Source organism: Thunnus thynnus, chromosome 1 (assembly GCF_963924715.1).
Source record: "Thunnus thynnus chromosome 1, fThuThy2.1, whole genome shotgun sequence".
Taxonomy (NCBI): domain Eukaryota; kingdom Metazoa; phylum Chordata; class Actinopteri; order Scombriformes; family Scombridae; genus Thunnus; species Thunnus thynnus.
The window spans coordinates 32195949-32216148 of NC_089517.1; the positions used below are offsets into that span (position 1 = coordinate 32195949).

The following is a 20200-nucleotide window of genomic DNA, read 5'->3' on the forward strand; positions in this document are numbered from 1 at the left end:
CTTTAACACTTCTGATGTTTATCTGTATTCACTATGTCCTGCACTCAAAATTGTAGCTATTTCATCAATAGCTAATGTTCAAATATGGTTCAAAGTTGCCCATTTTCTATCTTCCTTTCTTTAATAGCACCAGGTTATCCCCAGGTCAGCTTATGTAACCAGGTTTCATTTATGATCCTGCCAGAGAAAGGAGCATCATCACAGTTAGACTGTAACCCAGTAACCGTGTAAGGTCAAAAAGCAAAAGTTCAACAAAAAGTTTTGCATTCAAGCCCAGTTTCATTATGAGTTGCTAAAAGCTTTGCCAAGCAATGAAAATTAAAGGATCAGTGTGTAGGATTTAGTGGCATCTAGCAGTGAGCTTGCAGATTGCAACTAATTGAATATCCCACCCCCTCCCCTTCCAAGTGTATAGGAGAAGCTACAGTGGGCCCTCTCTGGAGCCAGTATTTGGTTTGTCCATTCTGGGCTACTGTAGAAACATGGTGGTGCAACATGGCAGGCTCCGTGGAGGAGGACCCGCTCCCTATGTAGATATAAGGGGCTCATTCTAAGGAAACAAAAACACATAGATTCTTATTTTCAGGTGATTACACACTAATGAAAACATACTTATGAACATTATATTCCATTTCTGCCAATAGATCCCCCTAAATCTTACACACTGGTCCTTTAAAGTATTCTTCTTCGGGGTTCTACAATTTTAGGCATCCTTTTCTGAATGCTGAAGTCCCATTTTGATAAACATTCTGGACATTAGAGAACATGAATAATTTCTCACCTTCCTTATCAGCTGAAAAAAAGAAACGGTAATTACTGAGTTTGGGTTGAGATACACTCCGCTGCACTCTGTCAGGAAGAAGTGAGTCTCTATCTTCCAGCTCACAGCGAAAACTGACATTTAAAGATTTCAATTTTCTGTTCATTTCTCATTTCTTTATCTAGTAGTATTTCATCATCTGCTTTATCCATTGCTGTCTAGATACTCTGACCTTTGACCTCTTTATAACTGGTTGTTAGCAATGTTTGTGATCCAGAGTATATTGCGTGTTTTATTGTTGCTTTTTACATCCTGTCAACAAAGAGCACTAGCTACTCGTCTGAAATCTTAAATGTAAACATGACTCTGACTTGGCAACTTTATTACTAAGTACTAAAATAAGAAGATCATAGTGAATTTATAATGAATGATCTTATTTTTCCATTGAATGTTTATGTTCACTTTGCAGCTCCTCATCAAGTTATCCCCGTATCCCTGAGGAGTATAATTGATTCATTAAAATATCATAATTATTTTTTTCCCTTCGCTTTGTAGGAGAAAACTGAGCACAAAAATTAATTGGACTACCTTCTTCGTGCCCTACAGGATGGTACTGTGTTAAACTAACTCAGACAACATTAAGACTTGCATTCTTGTGGCAACAACACTGAAATTGACCGATCCAGCTGTAAACTCAGAGCTAAAAATAAGTACATATTTAAGTAGACTGATGACACTCTTACCTTGGGAGTCCCTACAAGGTCAAAATTAGAAAAAGTGGTTTAATTCTTAGAACACATCCAGAATACAATAGTAAGGATTTTATTGCTAGTTTAAACAAAACTAAAATATTGCAATGGGCTCAAATTCACAGTCCACTCCGGCCAGTTACGTGTGTGTTGAAGAGTTGTACATTCCTCACAGCTCAGGACCTCATCTTTCTACCCCTGTTGACTGGTACAGTCTACCTTTACATGCCATTTTGACAATGATAGACTGATTGTGTTGTGCATTAACTGTGACCAAGCTAATCTAATAAAATGATATTTTCAGGTTTGGAAATGGAATTTTCTGTAAAATAATGAGCAATACAAACTGTGATCTTCAAGTTGCCAGATTGTATGAACCAACCCTATTGCCTCTCAAGATTAACATTGATATTGGATGATTCAGCAAAACCCCAGATTACATTCAGTGTTGTTTTTTTAGTGTTTAATGCCACCTTTTTTTAAAAAAAAAAAAATGCTTTCTTTATAGAGCATAGCATTAGTTCAGGGAGAGCACTGAAGTAGTGCTTGTTTCAGCTGATTGGCCTGTTTTCAACTTGTTTCACTATCATTGACTCATCCACAGCTGAGAGGCTGGTAACATCTTATCACATTCATGCAGGTGTGCATCACGGACATCTTAATCTGACACTGTCCCTCCACCACCCCAACCTCCTCCTCATGTGTTTTTTCATATTTCTGATTTTAACTAAGATTTAATGTTCATGTATGTTTATTAGAGAGATCAGATCTCTAAGCAGCATCCTCATCGCTGCTCAGATTCTTTGAGAGCTCCCTACAGCAGAGCCTTTTCCGCCAAATATAACTGTATAACCATTTGCTATAAATGGTCATTCCTTGATGTAAGTGTCTCTGACTGAACTACAATATGTGCTGATGGCAAAGTGAACATCAATTGCAGGTCTGTGATGGAATTCTGCGTGTGCTACATACCCATCTATTAGAATGACCTCCACATGCTTACTTTCCACTATGCTATACACCACTTCCTACATTGGCACTGGCCACTGATATCATACACAAGTTGTGATGATGAATCGTTCAATATGAATGTAATTCCTTGGGATACAGGGCTGGTATAATCAAGAATGTGAATCATCCCAAAATACTATTTATATTCCTATTTAATATTCTACAAAAACACAAGTCCACTTGGTTAGTGGGGGAGTTGGGTGGTGTCAGCCTGCTTTTGACACTTTCTTTTCATTTACATTTTCTTTTTCATTTACAGTAAGATCTGAACAACTACAAGGAATTAAAAATAAAAATGCATCAGGACTCAGAGTACAAGGGCTCCATGCATAACAATTTTTTTCATATAAGGGATGAAAAATAGCGTACAAAATGTAAGGGTTTAATTCCTTTTCTTCTTCTTTTTCATTTTCCTCTGAAAGCAGTCTTCAATCATTTTGTTCACAATCACCTCTTGTTCTTGTTACAGTATTTCATTTTAATTAAGGTGATTATGGTGAGTGTAATGGTGTGTTCACACCAAACGTAAAGAGATATTTTGTGTGCCGTGATTACATACAAAGTCAATGCAAAGAGCCATGCAACACAAATTACATGATGCAAATACGTGAAATTCAGATCATTCACGTATTCATGGATTAAAAGGTGGATTTATCTTCATTCTCGCTTATCAACCTGTCTGCAGCAGTGAGCCACAGAGGTGCCACCCTCCACTGTCCGATGCTATAATATAATTAGTCTCTCTTCATCCATGTTGACTGCTGACTGGAGGGAAAATGTACATGAATGTATTTCATGGATGTACAGAGAGGAGAGGGGGAAAAAATAGAGACTGCAGGGAAATAACAGAAAGAACCAGAGTTCCTGGTGAGTTTCAGTCAGAGGCTGAAATGACCACAAACACACAAACACACACACACAACCCGAGACATAGTCGGTGTCTACCATTGCTCGCTAGCTTACAAACAAATAAAAACAAATGATCCCGTGGTCAAACGCCAGGCGAAAATTCGCTTTGCATTTGGTATGAAAACAGCGTAAGAGGACAGAGCAAAAAAGGATATGATGCAGGAAGGAGAAAGAATAACTGATTTAAAAGAAATAAAGTTTTTAAGGAAGATACAGTTTAATTAGTCAGAGACCTGTAATGCTGAGAAACAACCACACATTAATTTAGCAAAGATCTCAATATAAATGTGTGGAAGTTGAAGCACATGAAGACAGAGAACATGGAGTCAAAATGATACTCAGTGATGTAACAGCTTAAGCACCAAAGGGGAAAACAGAGTTGTTTTCCTGTGAACACTAGAAATCAGGCTTGAGGGAAATCAAAGCAAAAGGTTAAACTAAATCATGTGTGTGACACTTCACCTGAGTCCTTGTGCTAATTAGAGCTCCAAATAAATTAGCATTTCCATGTTGAGGAAGGACTCTGACAGGAGGAATTTACACCTGCAGCAAAGGAATGAGGCTCACGGTTGGAATTAGATTCTGCTGCAGTGATATTTAGCCAGGTGTCAAAATAACACAACGCTATTTTTTTTGTGACAACACAGACACTGGTTAACATGGGTGACAGTGAGTGAGGGTGTAATGTTTTGGTAAAACACATCGTGGTGGTAGAAGAGGAGAGATGCCGAGACATAACAGCACTGTCTTCTCTTCAAAACGAAGGATCAAAGAGTTTTTTGTTCAAAGGTTTAATCTATTTCAGATTTCACCCTAAGGAGAGATGGTTAAGATCAGAGGTGTATGCAGAGTTTATTTGCCATGCTAAGTTTGACTTTTTAAACAGATGGATTTATTTTATATGCATGTCCCTCAGCAAGATCATGTATCGATCATTTGACAAGCTACTTTGTTAACCTTTTACTGCCAACTGCACCACCTGCACAAGCTGGTACTATGTAATTTTCAAAAACTGCTTGTAAATAAATAAATAAATATGAACATGTAATGTAAGGTTTCTTTTCTGGAGCTCTTAGCTCTCAGGGAAACACCACTTATGTCTGGCCGTCGTAATATGATCTTTTATATCAACATTTCCACCGTGCTTGATGGAAATTGTTCTCTTGCAGTGTGTGCAGAATGCAGCATTTTCATTGCCAAATACTTTACGAAGGAAGGAGTAAGCCTCCTGGAGCTCTTTAGAAAAGACCGACTCTCTCTTTAGCATGATAGCTAACTGTTAGCATGCCGACAGATTCTGTCAGAAAGAACCACAAGGGTCATAGGCTAGCAACAGCCTTGACAATGACACATTGATTGACACACATACAGACAAATGTGTGTTGAATTCAGATGTGTGGTGCATTGTTTATGTTTTTATATTGGGTTAGGTAATGTAATGAGTGGGACAGAACATGATAAACATCTAAGCACTGAAAACAAGTATAAATTCATAATTATTATTTTAATTGTGGTGAAAACCAGGACAATATGGTAGTGAATGTTGAAAACAGGGACATTTTAGTGTTTTACAGATATTTGTCAGAACTCGGGACACTCAGCTTGAAACCGGGACAATCCCGGACAAACCGGGATGTCTGGTCACTGTAGTTTCATATCACAACCTCCTGACTTTGTGCTTAAGTTTTCTGAGAAATGTTAAATGTAGCACAAACCTAACTTTTGATATGAAGAAAAAAGTTAGCACAGCTCTGTAAACTGAACTGCATTCCTGCGCGTACACAGTGGCGTCTGCTGTACAAGGAACCTCTCTGCTAGGACTGAAAACGTGATAGCTGTTCTTAGTCTTTGGAGTCGTTTCTAAACAAACTACTGTGACCGTAATCTTTGTGATGAAGGAACATGTCACCCAGTGCAGCGGTGGGGCTCACTGACATGTTTTTAATGGTTTTTGGACAACAACGGAGGTCTACGGCACAGAGGAATACAATATATCAGGCTTTGGATGCATACGCAATACTTCTAAGTAGGATCAATTCATTGTTGGTTTGGCTCTGTACATGAGATTTGTTGACAATAAGAAAAATATAGAAAATTGCCAGCCATATCTTTAATTTAGGTGGACCACCCCAAAAAATGGGGTCAGTGCTAAAGGGTTAAATAAAAATTGATGCAGTTGAAATTGTCACTGTTTGGCAGAGGAATCTTTCCATTACACAATACAGAAGGACTGAAAAGCTACATCTTTACAATACTCTCTCTCTGGGCGAATCAATAAATATCAATTTTAACAGATTTAGTGAAACGTGAGCAGAAAGGGAAGTCTTAGAAGGTTCTTGTTAAATTTCTCCCAAATTTGTCCTCTTGTTTTCTGACTGACATGTAAAATGCAATAACATCTAGTCCTCACATATTCCAGTTCTCACACAAGTCTACAGTGTCAACCAATTACCTCCAGTAGGAGAGATGGAACTGGGAAGAGATAGAGCTCAATGTTGTTGAATATTTGATTTGTTTGCTATTTTTCTTCCAGCTTCCATTTAAATAACTGCCCCCCCCCCCCCCCCCCCCCCCCCCCCGAACACACACACACACACACACTCTTTCTCTCTGTCTTACACACATTAACACTCAGGATTTTATCAAAATGAGGGTCCGTGAGCCCATTCCTAACCCATCCAGCCAGACAGGGTAACCTAAGGACACCTCCTGTTGTTTCATCAGTCTATCTCAAGACAAAAAGCAGTGCAGCTGTTCGTCACCTTCGTGTGCATGTTTTTACAACACATCATAACCATACACACATACACTCACCGGCGACTTTATTAGGAACACCTGTGCAGTCTAATACAATTCAATACAACAGCTCTGCCATAAATCCTACTTTTACAAAGCTTATATATTTTCAGTTTTTGTTGAAATTAGAAAGGTGATAATTCTACTTTATGTTTAATATTGAGATCGTAGTGGGTGGTGACGGTGTGCTGGAGTGCATTACATTAAAAAGTGTTTCTAATATTTTGCCCCCCTCATGTATGTTAATGGAGTGGACAAATTCTTAGGAACACTATTCAATACAATGTACTCCAGTACACCACCACCACCACCCACTATGACCTCAATAATAAACATAAAGTAGAATTATCACCTTTCTGACAATGTCAACAAAAACTGAACATTTATAAGCTTCATAAATGTAGAATTTATGGCAGAGATGTTGTACTAGATTGCATTAGATTGCACAGGTGTACCTAATGAAGTGGCTGGTGAGTGTTTATCAGACTTTGTTGAAAGTGGAATAATTATTTAAGAAATTTAAGGCCCTTAAATATGCACTCCAACACACTGAAATCTGCAAAATACAGTTACAACAGTCAATCTCTCTAAAACAACCAGAAAGGAACAAGTTGATCTTTCCAGTAACAATAAACACCAGTAACTCTTGACAGGTGATGGCTTCTTCTGGAGTAAGAAGCCTCTACACTTCACAGTGTCAAATGTAGACACCATTACACTTACATCTTAATCACCTTAACAGTTTCTCCATCAAAGACTTGTCAAAGCAGAGATAACATTTTTCACATTGGAAGCTAATTTTGCCAAAGTACCAAATTAGTTTGACTCCCAAAGGTGCCTTTCCTGGTATACGCACTCATGGTTGTTGTTGTTTAGTCCTGTTGACTGTTGACATTGACTCGTATAATGTGGGGACGTTGTTTGATTAATAAATTATACACCATCCTCTGTGTTTCATGAAGTGCATGAAATATGTGATGATGAAATATGCTGAAATCTCCTGTGTCCCCATTACGGCCGTATAAGGTCAAAATGTGTCTGTTACTTAGCAATGCAAAATTTTGCAGTAAAACCATCTTTGTCATTTCAATATCAATTCTTCCAAAGACAGAAAAAGAAAGCAAATGAATGCTTAAAACATATTATGATGGTTCACTTGGCACCACATTAGTGACCTCTGTCTGGAAGGTAATTTGTGCTGGGATTTTTATTTAAAAATGTATGAACAATGTCAGCTGATAATGCAAATGGCCCAAGTCCCCTGGTAATATATCTTGTGAAAAGCAGGATAATTTAGTCTAACAATTTAGACATTCTCATGTTGAAGCCTCTTCTCTCACAGCCTCTTTCATCCCTGAAGAATATTTGAGTCATGAGCAGCAGATACAACAATGTGTCCAATCGGCTTTATCAGCACAATGCTCACTCTCCCATTTCACTTTATATTTTTGGTATGCAGCAGGATAACTGCTGTAACTCCCAGATTACTAACACAGACATTAAAAATAGCACATAACAAAGTGCACATTTCAGAGCTACAGCTCCCTGAATAACACCCCTTACACATAAAAAATACATTTGCTATATTTTTATATGATGTTTCAACATTATCAAAATGGAAGTAAACTTTGAAAACATCATGTAAAAAACGGTTAAATGTGCCGCAGCTGAAACTGGTGGCCATAGCTCACGCTTTTAATTGTTTCTAATCAGACTGTTTTGTTGAGATTGAGATCTTCTGAGAGCAAGAAACTACAACCACACAACCAGCATACAAAAATGACAAAAAAGATGCACAGTAACTTTGCATAGTATATCAGTTCTTCTCAATCCAACGGATTTCATGTTGGCTCGTGAAATCTGTCACAAGCCAACATCGGCTCCTGACGGATTTCTTTATATGGTCATCTGCTCCACACATGGCACACAAGTTCACTGCTCTGCTCTGCTAACATCATGGCATTTTTCCATTGTTTTGGGGGTAGACACGCCGAGCCATGACTTGAGTTGAGCTGGCACACTGTGAGTGTTTTTCCATCACACAGCAGGCAAAGTAAAATAAGTAGTTTACCTGTTGGAGGTGTGCTGGTCGTCTGCAGCTCTTCATCAAACATCATCATCGCTGTGTTTCTGCTTGTACTATTCATTCCTGCATTATTTCTAACTGATCCGCGGAACAAAGAGCTCCAAAATGTCTCCACATATTGTTGTGTCTACCGGTTTTTAGATAAGTGAAATAATATACTTATCTATTGCTACTGGGCCTCAGAGATTTCATGGCACCCCTTCATGTGTACTCCTTCATGAGTGGAGTACATGTGAATGGGTGCCACAAAAAAAATTAAATCACTGTGAAAGGGTGCATTGGTTTCTAAAAAAGGTTTGGAGGAGGGAGATATGAGTGAGGAGGATGTGATTCAGTCAGAGGAGGGTGATGTCAGGCACTTCTTAAAAAGATGAGCCTGTGAAGGAAGATGGAAAGTGACTCTGATATTCTGACTGGAGCAGCAAGGTCATTGTACCAACAGGGAGCAAGTAGGAAGGAGAGCTGAGTCCCAGTGGACCATTTACTTTTAATGTGTTCTCATCTGCCTCCACACAGAGCTCTGTCAGGGTCTTAAAAAACTCTGCTGGTGCTCTCTACTCCTGCACGGCCACCGAGAGTCCTCGGCTCACTGAGAATGATCGGTGAGAATAGCTGAATGGCCTGCCAGGTCCATAATGTTTTGATATAGTGCAATACGCACCAATACTCCTCAGAACAGAGCAAATACAGATATCAGACCATCTGAGGTAATCAATAAATAGAGGCTGCAATGGCACTCAGGGCCAATATATATATCTTTCTGCTTTCTGGGAAATATGAAGTTAGATTTGTGCTGTGTTGCTTTATCCTGTCCTCACTGCTGATGCTATTGGAAGTCAAATCTAAACAGCCTGCATTGTATAGGCATTAATTCATCATGAGTGTTTACTGCCCAAACATCAGCACACATATTGCCTCAAACAGACCTCACTCGTTTGTACAGATGGAAAACTGATGGACGAATGAGGGTGAGAGAGGGCAGATCACTGGGCTCTTATCTGGGTAATGTACTGCGTTGCTTTGGCAGAACAAAGAAATACCAAAACCACAATTGTCAATTTTTAAAAGAAGTTTTTCTAGTTCAGAGCTGCCCGAATGCTGTAGCCTTGTGGTCATAAAAATGACAAAAGTAATGACAAAAATTATTATAATAGTCAATTGCAAGGCTGAAATAAGCTCTATCCCCCCAGTAACCCTGAACTAATCAGACAGCAGAAGCCAATTGAGGCCACAGTGAGACATGATGAAGCAGAGATTTTGATGCATGCAATTACAGACAACACATGAACTGCAGATGAATGAAAAACACACAGAGATGAACAATTCATTTCTGAGGCGGGAATTTGGACTTTGATTTAAAAATAAGCGCTTCCTTTACACAAAAGAGAAGCGAGAATAACGTTGAATAGCATTCATCAAAATGCATCCCGTGTAGGAGAACATGGCTGAACCTCAGTGAGAACTGAGAGTGCTGCATTATTCACACAGCTCTGCCAGTCATCACTGACATGGAGGACAGTGAGGTGACTCATCCTACTTGATAATACATGATGATTGATGTTTTTTGAAACACAAAACATCCCACATGAATAATAATCGAGAGCTTTATTAGGGCCGGGAGAGAAAGGCGGAAGGTGGGGTTTTGTGTTGGCGATGTCTGGTGGGAGTCGGCAGCGGTGATGGACACTGTGAGGCTCAGACATATACATCCTCACCTGGGGAGAGGTTATCTCTGAGGAAATTAACGGTGTGTGAGCAAGAGATGGGCCGACAGAGAGGAACACACAGGGAGAGAGAGAGAGATCAAGAGAGGAAGAGTGTTCCTGAGCCACCACCATCACACTATGAATCATCCATCAATATCATAAAGAAGGAATTAGCTATAATACAGCTTCAGAGCGGCATCAGTAAGCCAACAGATACCATGTTAAAACATCATTGACTGTAATAAACCTTCAGTAAAGCTTATGCTACCTGATTAGACATAAAATGGTCTGCCTTGTGTTCTCCAATACATGTCTAATAGCAGTAGGTACTTGATAACTGTTGCTTACTAGCGAGGAATTACAAAAAAAAAAGCAATGCATGTAAATAGATGTAAATTGATTGACTATGCACAAGGGAAACATTTCAGTCAGGTTTATTTTATGTTTGTCATGCAACCATGGAACAAATTTCAGTTTAAATGGGTAGATACATGATTTTTTCTGCTCCCTTCAATCTCCAAAATTCGACATGATAAACTGTTGCACACAGTAGCAACACTGACTCATAATCTTCTGTATAAAAGCAGAAGCTCAACTAAATGTCAACAGAAAGCCCCTGGAATGCCACTGCAAGGCTTTAAAGGGTTTTTCTAATCCTGGCTGAAACAGCAGAGCCTTCAGTATTTTTCACCCCTCGATCCTCAATGCATCTTTTGATTGTTAAAGGGGGGGAAGGTGCTTCATTAGTATGCATCTTTAAGGCGCGAGGGCTGCCTGCAGATGCAGGAGTTGAGGTGGTGGGGGCGTGGGAGAAGCTGGGTCAGTCACATGGCCGGGACTTCTCACAGCATCCCTGCATGCAGAAGGATCTGAACGAAGCGCCGCTCTCTCCTCCTAATTCTCAGATGGCAGCCATGACCTACTTTCCACAAAGACAGGCTCATGCAAACTTGATGATATGCTTATAACAGAGGAGCCCGTCGTGCACTGCCTGAGGTGAGCCTCGCAATGCGGAGGCAGCAGGGGGTCTGTATGGTAAGGACCAACTGGTAGGACGTGTGTTAGCAACTCTGTCCTGAGTGGTTAGATGACATTAGTAGTGATGACACTGACTAAGCAAGAGAATGGAGATGCAGTGAGGGTTTTGAAGGTTGTCAAGATCATCTGCACCCCAAAAGCAAACTGCTTCATTTCAAAGTCATATGCATATTTATAGCCTAAGACAGGCCAATAATTAATTGATTAATCTAAATAGCTCTTATTAAACCACGGTAGCAGCCATCAAAAACCTCTTCCTTGTTGCATCTATCCTGCATTAGTAAGTACTGCAGCCCCTGAAGACATTTCCTTTTAAAGAGCTCTTCCAGGTTAAATTTCTTACTGGCTTTACAGTTTATGTATCATGAAAACTATCCTGTAAAGGTTAATGTATGATTTTTGTTTAGTTTTGGTTTAATGAGACGTAAAGGCAGAAATTCAGACAGAAAAGTTAGTATTTTGAGCAGCGTCCTTAAAACAAGCTTTTTTTTCAACGTGTCATATTACGTCACATAAGGGAGTTGCTCTCCCTGTCCCAGCTGCAGTACACTGTGCAGTAATAGGTACTGATGAGTCTAAGCAGTCGTCATTTAGTGAATTTGTATTTTTTTCGCTCGTTTTGTTTTGCATTTTTTCCATTTTTCATCATTGTGAGCAATTGTGTTTGTGAAGGTCGAACAAATTCCAGCCGGTCAGGACATGGAGCTTCCTAGCAGGAAAAGCAGCAGCTAGTTTTTGGACAAGTGAAGAGACAGACTTTACTACTATGGAAAGCCATTTCATTCAAAACTCCACCGAAACTGCACACAACCTTTCCGGTTACCAGACACCACCTATCCAGTCATACTGCACTGCCACCAAGTGGACATCACATGTGACCCAGTCAACAGTTCAGAGCAACCCAATTGGACATTGCACGCCACCCAGGTGACAGTGCACGCTACCCAGCTGGATAGTGCCGATTGGACAGAAATTCAATCACCTCAAGTGGAAGTAGAGTGAGAAAAACCAAAGCAAACTTTGGAAATAAGCTAAAATCTAAGGCAGAGGAAGTTGGTATTATTAATATTAATGTATGCACTCCAGTCTGTTGGTCAGTTGTACCATCATGGCTAATCCCAGAACCTGATCTATGCATACTCAACACTGACAAAAGAAAGAAATCAGGAGATATGGTCAAGGAAGTTAAGTCTCATCTGAAACAAGAATGGAGTTCATATTTACAGATTTATACAGATGGATCAAAGTATCCATAGAGTGGGAAAGTGCATTTGGAGGAACCATTCCTGAATTAAGAATTCAGAACGGACATCGAATTTCAGATCAGATGTCAGTATTCACAGCAGAGATGCTGGCAATATTATGGGCACTTTGGTGGGGAGAGGACAATAAACCAGACAACTCAGTCATATGCAGTGATTCAGCAGCAGCTTTAACTACAGTAAGAGAAATCAAATCCAAGTCCAGACCTGATACATTGACAGAGATTTATCAAACATTAGCCATCAAGCAAAATTTATTTATATAGCACCTTTCACAGACACCAGTCACAAAGTGCTTTGCAATCAAAGAAATAAAATCAAATACAATTAAATCAAATAAATAAAACAAAGACACCATATAAAATATACAAGGGGAACAGAGATAAGAGACAAATTAAAACATAAAATACCACATGCTACCCAAATGCTTGTCTGAACAGATGGGTTTTTAGTTGCTTTTTAAAAAAACCCACAGTGTCCAAGGACCTCAAGCTTATTGGGAGACTATTCCAAAGCTTAGGGCCTGCCGACTGGAAAGCACGATCTCCCTGAGTCTAAGTACTTAGAAAACCCTGGGTGGAGGACCTAAGAGCTCAGCTTGTGGTGTGGGGGTGCAGAAGGTCCGCAATATACTGTGGAGCCTGGCCATGTAGGGCTCTATAAGTGAACACCAAAATTTTAAAATGAATTCTAAAATTAACATGAAGCCAGTGCAGTGAGGTTAAAATAGGTGTAATATGTGACCATCTGTTGAGTAGTGTTGAGAGCCTAGCAGCAGCATCTTGAATGGTTTGTAAGCGGAGTACAGAAGATTTATTAAGGCAGATAAAAAGAGAATTACAGTAGTCCAAACATGATGAGATAAAAGCATTTATTAGCATCTCCATTTAATTTCTTGACTCAACAGACCTGAGTTTGGCTATGTTTCTTCGGTGAAAGAAACATGATCGAGTCAGTCATCTTAATGTGAGTTTAAAAACTCATGGATTGGTCAAAAATAACACCAAGATTACGCAGAGAAGACTGAGAAGATGAGGATAAGGCACCAAGACTCTGCCTGATTGATGAGTGAAAATTATCAAGACCAAAAATCAAAACTTCAGTTTTATCTGCATTTAACAGCAGAAAATGATTTGCCATCCAATTCCTAATTGCAATTTAAACATTTAAACATAATTTAAACAGTTGTTCAGCACAGAGAGTTTATGAAGCTCATCAGGTTTAAATTAAAATACAACTGGACGTCATCAGCATACAAGTGGCAGGAGATGTTGTTAAAACTACTGATAATCTGTTGTAGTGGCAGCATGTATATGGAGAATAAAATGGGTCCCATGACTGATCCCTGGGGGATGCCACATGACAAAGCTGCAGTGTCTGAAACTAATTTACCTACAGAGACTGACAAAGACCTATCTGTGAGACAAGAGGAGCACCACTCCAAGGCAGTCCCAGAAAATCAAACACCCTGTGCGATTCCAGTATTTGAACAAGTTGCTTTTCAGTAACCTTTTCTAAAATTATAAAGAACATTATACATTATACAGAATTCACAAGGCAGGGAAATAGCAGATTACTTGGCAAAGAACGCTGCTCATGAGGATAGAGTAGAAATTGCCCTATAATATGGACTATCAGAATACACTTCAGTCATAAACTCATAAACATAAAATCATAAAAAATAAAAGTCAAAGAAACATGGCAGAGTACATGGGAAAAAGAAAATAAGGGGAGGTCTTACTTTACAATACAGAAAACAGTGGAAAAAGCAAAAAGCAATTTTACCTGCAAAAGAAAAGATTCAGTTGTCATAATCAGGTTGAGGCTTGGGCATTGAGGGCCTAGGAGTGGGCTAGCTCTGATTGGGAAACACCCGGATGGCAAATGTGAGTGTGGCAACTCAGAGACAGTGAGACATATCCTCATCCAGTGCAAGAATTACTCACTTCAAAGGACAAAGTTGTTCAGAGGCCTGAGAGCAGCTGGAGAAACAGTTTTTACTCTGCACAGTTTACCCAACCTGAATAACTGGACTAAAATGAAGAAGCTGATGGAATATGTGTATAGTATTGAACGATATAACAAAATATAAATTACTGTCAAAAGGAACATCAATATGAATCAGTAGAGGGCAGCAACACGTCATTGTAGTGTCTAGTCTACCTAATCTAAAGAAGAAGAAAAAAACGGAAGTAGGTAGAAGTAGGAAGTAGTAGGTAGCTATAGCTATAGCGTGCAATGTCAAATTGGGTCGCTGCACTACCCAGCTGGGTGGCGTGCGCGATATCCACTGGGTGGCAGTGCAGGATGACTGGATAGATGGTGTCTGGTAACTGCATAGGTGGTGTGCGGTTTGGGTGGGGTTTCGAATGAAATGGCTCTCCATACACTGCTGCCTCTGACGGAAGAACACAGTTGTGTGCAGGCTCATTTTAGACAGGAGGTTTTTTTTATTTGTGATATGATGATGTTCAGGATGGGATATTCAAGCCAGGACCGTGTGAGGCTGATAGCTGGTTCAATTACTCTGGTAAACACAGCTGCTTGATCAGCTCCACCTTTCAGCAGCAGCTCTGTGCTGACCGGAGATCATCAGAGATTCAGCTCCACAAAGACATAAAGTGCGTAACAGTTCTGGAAAGTTTTTGTTTCTAATGTTTTTAATTTCCAAATCAGTCAGCATGCTGGCTTGAATTGAGAAGTAATGTCTGATGTGTGATTGTTGTAGAGCTCAGCGATGGATCAAATTTTATTTTCAATTGCCATATTGGCTTCCAACGATTATGAAAACAAGATAATTGAGATAAAATGATTATTGTGCCACATTCTGTTTCACAAGTTCAATAAATGCATGATGCTTCCAGAGTCAATGATCTCAATATTGACCAAACTATCTTGTAAAAACAACCGGTTGTTGAGGGATAATGCTAAAATTACTTAGCTAACATTGTTAGCATCCTATTAGGGGTGTGCCCAAATACAAATACGTTATTTTTATTTTTATTTTTTAAAAGTGGGGATGAAGGGAGAGAGAGATGGGGGGTGACATGCAACAAAAGCCCACTGTCAGATTCAAACTGCCGATGTTGCAGTTAAGTGGCATGCATCTTAACCAGTAGGCTACCAGATAGGGGTGGGCCTGAATACAAATATATTATTTGGCAAACCACAAATATTAGGTTTTTTGCTAATATTTGTATCACACAAATATTTTTAAAATGATTTGCTTTCAGGAAGAAAAAAAATACCAGCGCATAGATCGGTAACATCGCTATCTCAGCCTCTCTCCTCTGTTCTGCTGTTACATCTATCAGCAGGTCTCAACAAGGGGCGTCACATCAACCTTCCTAATTTGGACATCATGCCTGCAGTTTGGGGTGTTCCCCAGAGATAAAGTTGAACTACTGACACAAGCGAAGTGCTTCCAAGGGACTCTCCATAACCTGTTATTCCCCTTCTCCTCTCCACAAAGGTAGGTTGTAAAAAATAGGCAATAAATGAAAAGTACAAAGAAAGAATCACCTTTGAAGTTCTTCCCTACACCCTACACGGTGTGCTGTCTCTGTGTTTTTGGTGTATAAATACGTAGAGTTCTGCTGGCAATGAGGTGATGACTGAAGTTTTAGCTCACTAGTCAGCACAGTTGTCTATGATCTGGGAGACTCTGGTTCAAGATCCGCTGTGGGGACCTCCTTCGTAAGGTAGTTTATTCATGAACACTTATTGTAACATTTTAATTTTCTAAAATTAAAAGCGTAATAAAAACAAAAACAGGATTTTTAAGCCTCTTTCCACTTTTATTTGAATACAAATACAAATAATTTTGCTGCCTTAACAAATACAGATACAAATACAAATACTGGGCTCTCTGCACATCCCTACATCCTATTTTGTAAATGCAGTTACCATTTGACATGGCATGATGTTAGTTATTCACTTCTGTTATCTAACGAAGGATTCTGGTGTCGAGTTACATAGCTTGGTGCCTTTCTGTTTGTTTGTTTGTTTCGTCTCATCATAACTCAGGTATTGTATGGGCTCTAATATCAAACACATTCAAACATTACCCAGCCCTGGTCAAAAATCAGTAAACAGACTTGTTTCCAACAATAAGAGAGTGGCAGTAGTGTAGTAAGAAAATAACAGAGTGTGATTTTTGCTTCATTTTTGCTTAGATATAAAGCAGATAACCCAGGCTGATGTCAGACAGGTGTAAAGGTCTGAGCTATATTCTTCATGATCAGCTAACAGAGGGTAAGTGAGGTTTAGGTATAATTTATTTGCGCTTTCAAATGATACAAACACGCTGAAAACTGCAGATCACACACACAAACCCCAACAGGCTTGTAAAAACATCTCACCCCTAAAGAAAAAACTGAAATAAAATGGGAACGACAAAAGAGAAATATCAAGGTGACAAAGAAAAATAAATCAAGATGACAAACAGATACAGGTAAGCCGGGCATCAGAAACATAGACATCAAAACGGAGAAGAGAACAAAGACAAAGAAGTGGATAAAGAACAGGAGGTAGGTGGTAGTGAAATAAATAAATATACCTGCAGAGAGGAGGGGAAAGTAGGAATGTTTCAGTGAGAATGAAGGTGAGTAAATGCATGTGGATGAAGGGGATACACCACTCTGTACATCCATCTGACATCCCAGATTACGGGGCGGAACAAAACCCTCTGTCTGTGTTCAAGATGGCTGGGCCTGGAAAACCCTGGAAGGTCTGTCTGTTATTTTCCCCAAACATATGGATCAAATCATTATTCTGAAATCTGTCTGCAAGTGTGTTATTACCAAGTAAACCAGATTACACTATAAAATGATGAAAATTTGTTTGGATTTTCTGTTTTGTTAGAACCCTGTATGTCTCCTCTAATGCTACCATAATACTCCTCAAATCAGCAATTTATCTGATGAATGTTCCTTAAAACAGGGTCCTCAGGCAGTGCAATAAACATATTTTACAGCAGATTTAGCAAAAAAGATCCTTAATGCAATTAAAGTAATGCCTTTTGCATTTATTAAGCCTATCTTTTGCCTTTATTTGAGCATATATTCCATTCAGGCGTTAAAGAGGCTCATGTCAATCATTTTACTCATCACATGGACTACTACACAGCCTGTGAAAGTCCAGACAGAGTTGGGGCAGTTGTATAATGTCTCTAAATTCTTAGAAGAGTAATGCTGTAATGCGTCGGATTGTGATTGAGACTCAAAATTTGTAACAGAAAGTCTGTATAATAAAACTGGAAGTGTGCAGTTTGAAAGACATGGGCATTTAGGGAGGCTCTTAACATACAAAAAGATGGTCAAAGAACCATTGTCAGCACAACTTATAGACCACGTGATTCTAGAGACATAAACAGACTATCAAACTAACAGTAATGACCTGTCAGGAGAAGAGAGGTAAAGGTAAAGGTGTGTCACACAAGCTAATTTGCTAGCTAGGTGTGTTAACACAACCTGCATGGAAACCAAAATTCATATACAGACAATACATATATGTGTATGCATGCACCGTCCCCAACTGATACCCTAGACACAGCAATTCTAGTGAAATTCTGTCAAAATTCACTATATCTGTATAACTTTTTCACAACACACATTTTGACTCATCATTGCAGTTACATCACAGGTGTTACTAATAACATTAACAATGGCTCTGTTTCATTAGGTTTCCCAGTAAGCAAAGCCAGTGAGCCAACATGCACAATATGACGGCCCTGAAACCTGCACACATAAATAGAATGCAGGCATGAGTCATGTTATTAATTACACTTGTGCTTTTCCTTGTATGACATGTTAAAATGTTTCCTGTGAAAAAGTCCATTCCCATTCAGAAGCCTTATGCAAGGACTACAGTATATAGCAGATATTTGGAGTTGGGTTTGAGGTTGCTATTGGCCACAGTCACACAGTATGTGGGCTGCACAGTTTTAAGAGGTAGAGAAAACACTGAATTTATGTAATGCAGTAATGCTCAATGTCTGAACCAGGGGACACTCACAGCCCACACAAGTCACTTAAGCGGACCTTGGAAACATTCCTGTATGAAACAGGTTTCTTTGGCAGCATCAGCTAGCTGGCAGGTTTCATATCAAATGTGTACTTCAAGTTGTCCAAGGATCAATACTTTCAAGTAGAGCTGCTGTTTTAAGATTTGACAAAGAAAAGAGAGGAAAATAAACTTCTCTAACAACTTTTTAGGGAAGGAGAGTAGCTTGTATAGACACAAAACTGTCAGGTAATTCTTGAATGTTATGAAAGGTGAAATATACAATCACAAAAGAGGGGATGGATGGGTGGATGGATGGATATGAGGGCTTCACTTTTCTTTTGTTCCTTTTCACAACATACCCTATCCTGTTAGATCACAGCCTCCATTCTATGATTATATTTCATGGCATAGTACAATTGAAATTGCGTTCAGAGATCATGGTCAGTAACAAAACGCTACTCCTTTAACATTTAAAAAAAATGACTTTGGTTCAGCATTACTGACATAAAACCAGGAAACTTGTATTTTGCTTGTGTTTTGTTGTTTTATTTGGGTTGCAGCCTCACTCCAAACTGTGATTTCTAACATCTGAAAGTGACACCGTCTGTAAGCAACACATTAATCATGATATATGTGAAGTTATGCTGTATTTTAAAGGATAGTTTAAGTCTTTGGAAATGAGAAGACAGACTTTTATAGACTGGATGATCAAGATTTTAAAGATATTAAACGATAAACTTCAAGCCGTATTTGGCAAAGGAGATAAGCAGTGAACCGTTTTAAAGTGTGGAACTCTCAATTTGTTTGCGGATAAACAGATGGCAATTTTACAAGTTCATATCAATCTCTTTGATTGAAGAAAGAGTTGACATTAAAGATGCCAAAACTATGACACTCTGGGAAGAGCCATCTCTTTTCAAAGGCAAATAGAAGACTCCTGATTTTTATATTCACAGGCACAGAGGAATAGTGTCTCCTAATAACTGCAATAGTAAAAACAAACACTGCACATAACAAGATATGCATTTGAATGACATCATAGGACATCAAAAATTTTACTGAGTAGGAAAGGTTATTGTAAGTCAGCTATGAACTATGAACTCAAGAAATTTGAGTGTTACTGGGCGCTACAACTAACTAATGGATTGTATCTTTCAAGTCCCCCTTACTGTTACATCACTTGGATGAGTACTGTGCAGAAATATGTACTGTATGTGCAGAGTTTGGGGAGAAAGTTTCTCTTTGTTTAGTTATATCAGACTTCAAGACATGTACATACGAGGTGATTTTGTGACATCACAACTAGTTTGGAAGCCAATTCCGGTCCAACGTGCAACTAACACAAGTGTTGCAGTATATGGAAACACTGGACTTTTCAGTATAGCAGACATTTTGTGTCCAGCAGCTACATTTTTAAAATGAAAAATATTTGCATATTCATTCAGATATTCTGGATTTGATGATGGAGAAGGTGAAGGTGAAATTTTAAGACTTTTTAACCAGGTAACTGATGAACAAAACAGAAAAAAGCATATCAGACACAAATAAGAGTATTTTATATGTCTTAAAATGTGTCTTGTCTGGAGGGGATCTTTAAATATAACTGACACACTATAAACCTCATACGATTATGTGGGCATGATAGTCAGTACCTTAAAGTACCATAATATCAATATAAGCAGTAACAGTGCATGAAAAAAGTGCATCTTTCCTGGGGAAATGTGGGTCTTGTAAACTTGTGCTTAAACTCATTTTTTGTCAGATGTACAGAATGTGGATATAAGTGGAACAGACATTATGAAATGTAACATTTGTTCATTCTGTGAAAGTGTACAGGGGACCTTGTAATTCTTGTAATTTGGCTGATGGCTGGTCTG

At 39.0% G+C, this 20200-nt stretch overlaps 1 protein-coding gene across 1 annotated transcript in view; it reads right to left on the reverse strand.

Moving 5' to 3' along the window:
- ntrk3b (neurotrophic tyrosine kinase, receptor, type 3b) overlaps positions 1 to 20200 on the reverse strand; it is a 180450-nt gene that overhangs the window by 157083 nt on the left and 3167 nt on the right. The gene's annotated exons all lie outside the window — the stretch shown is intronic.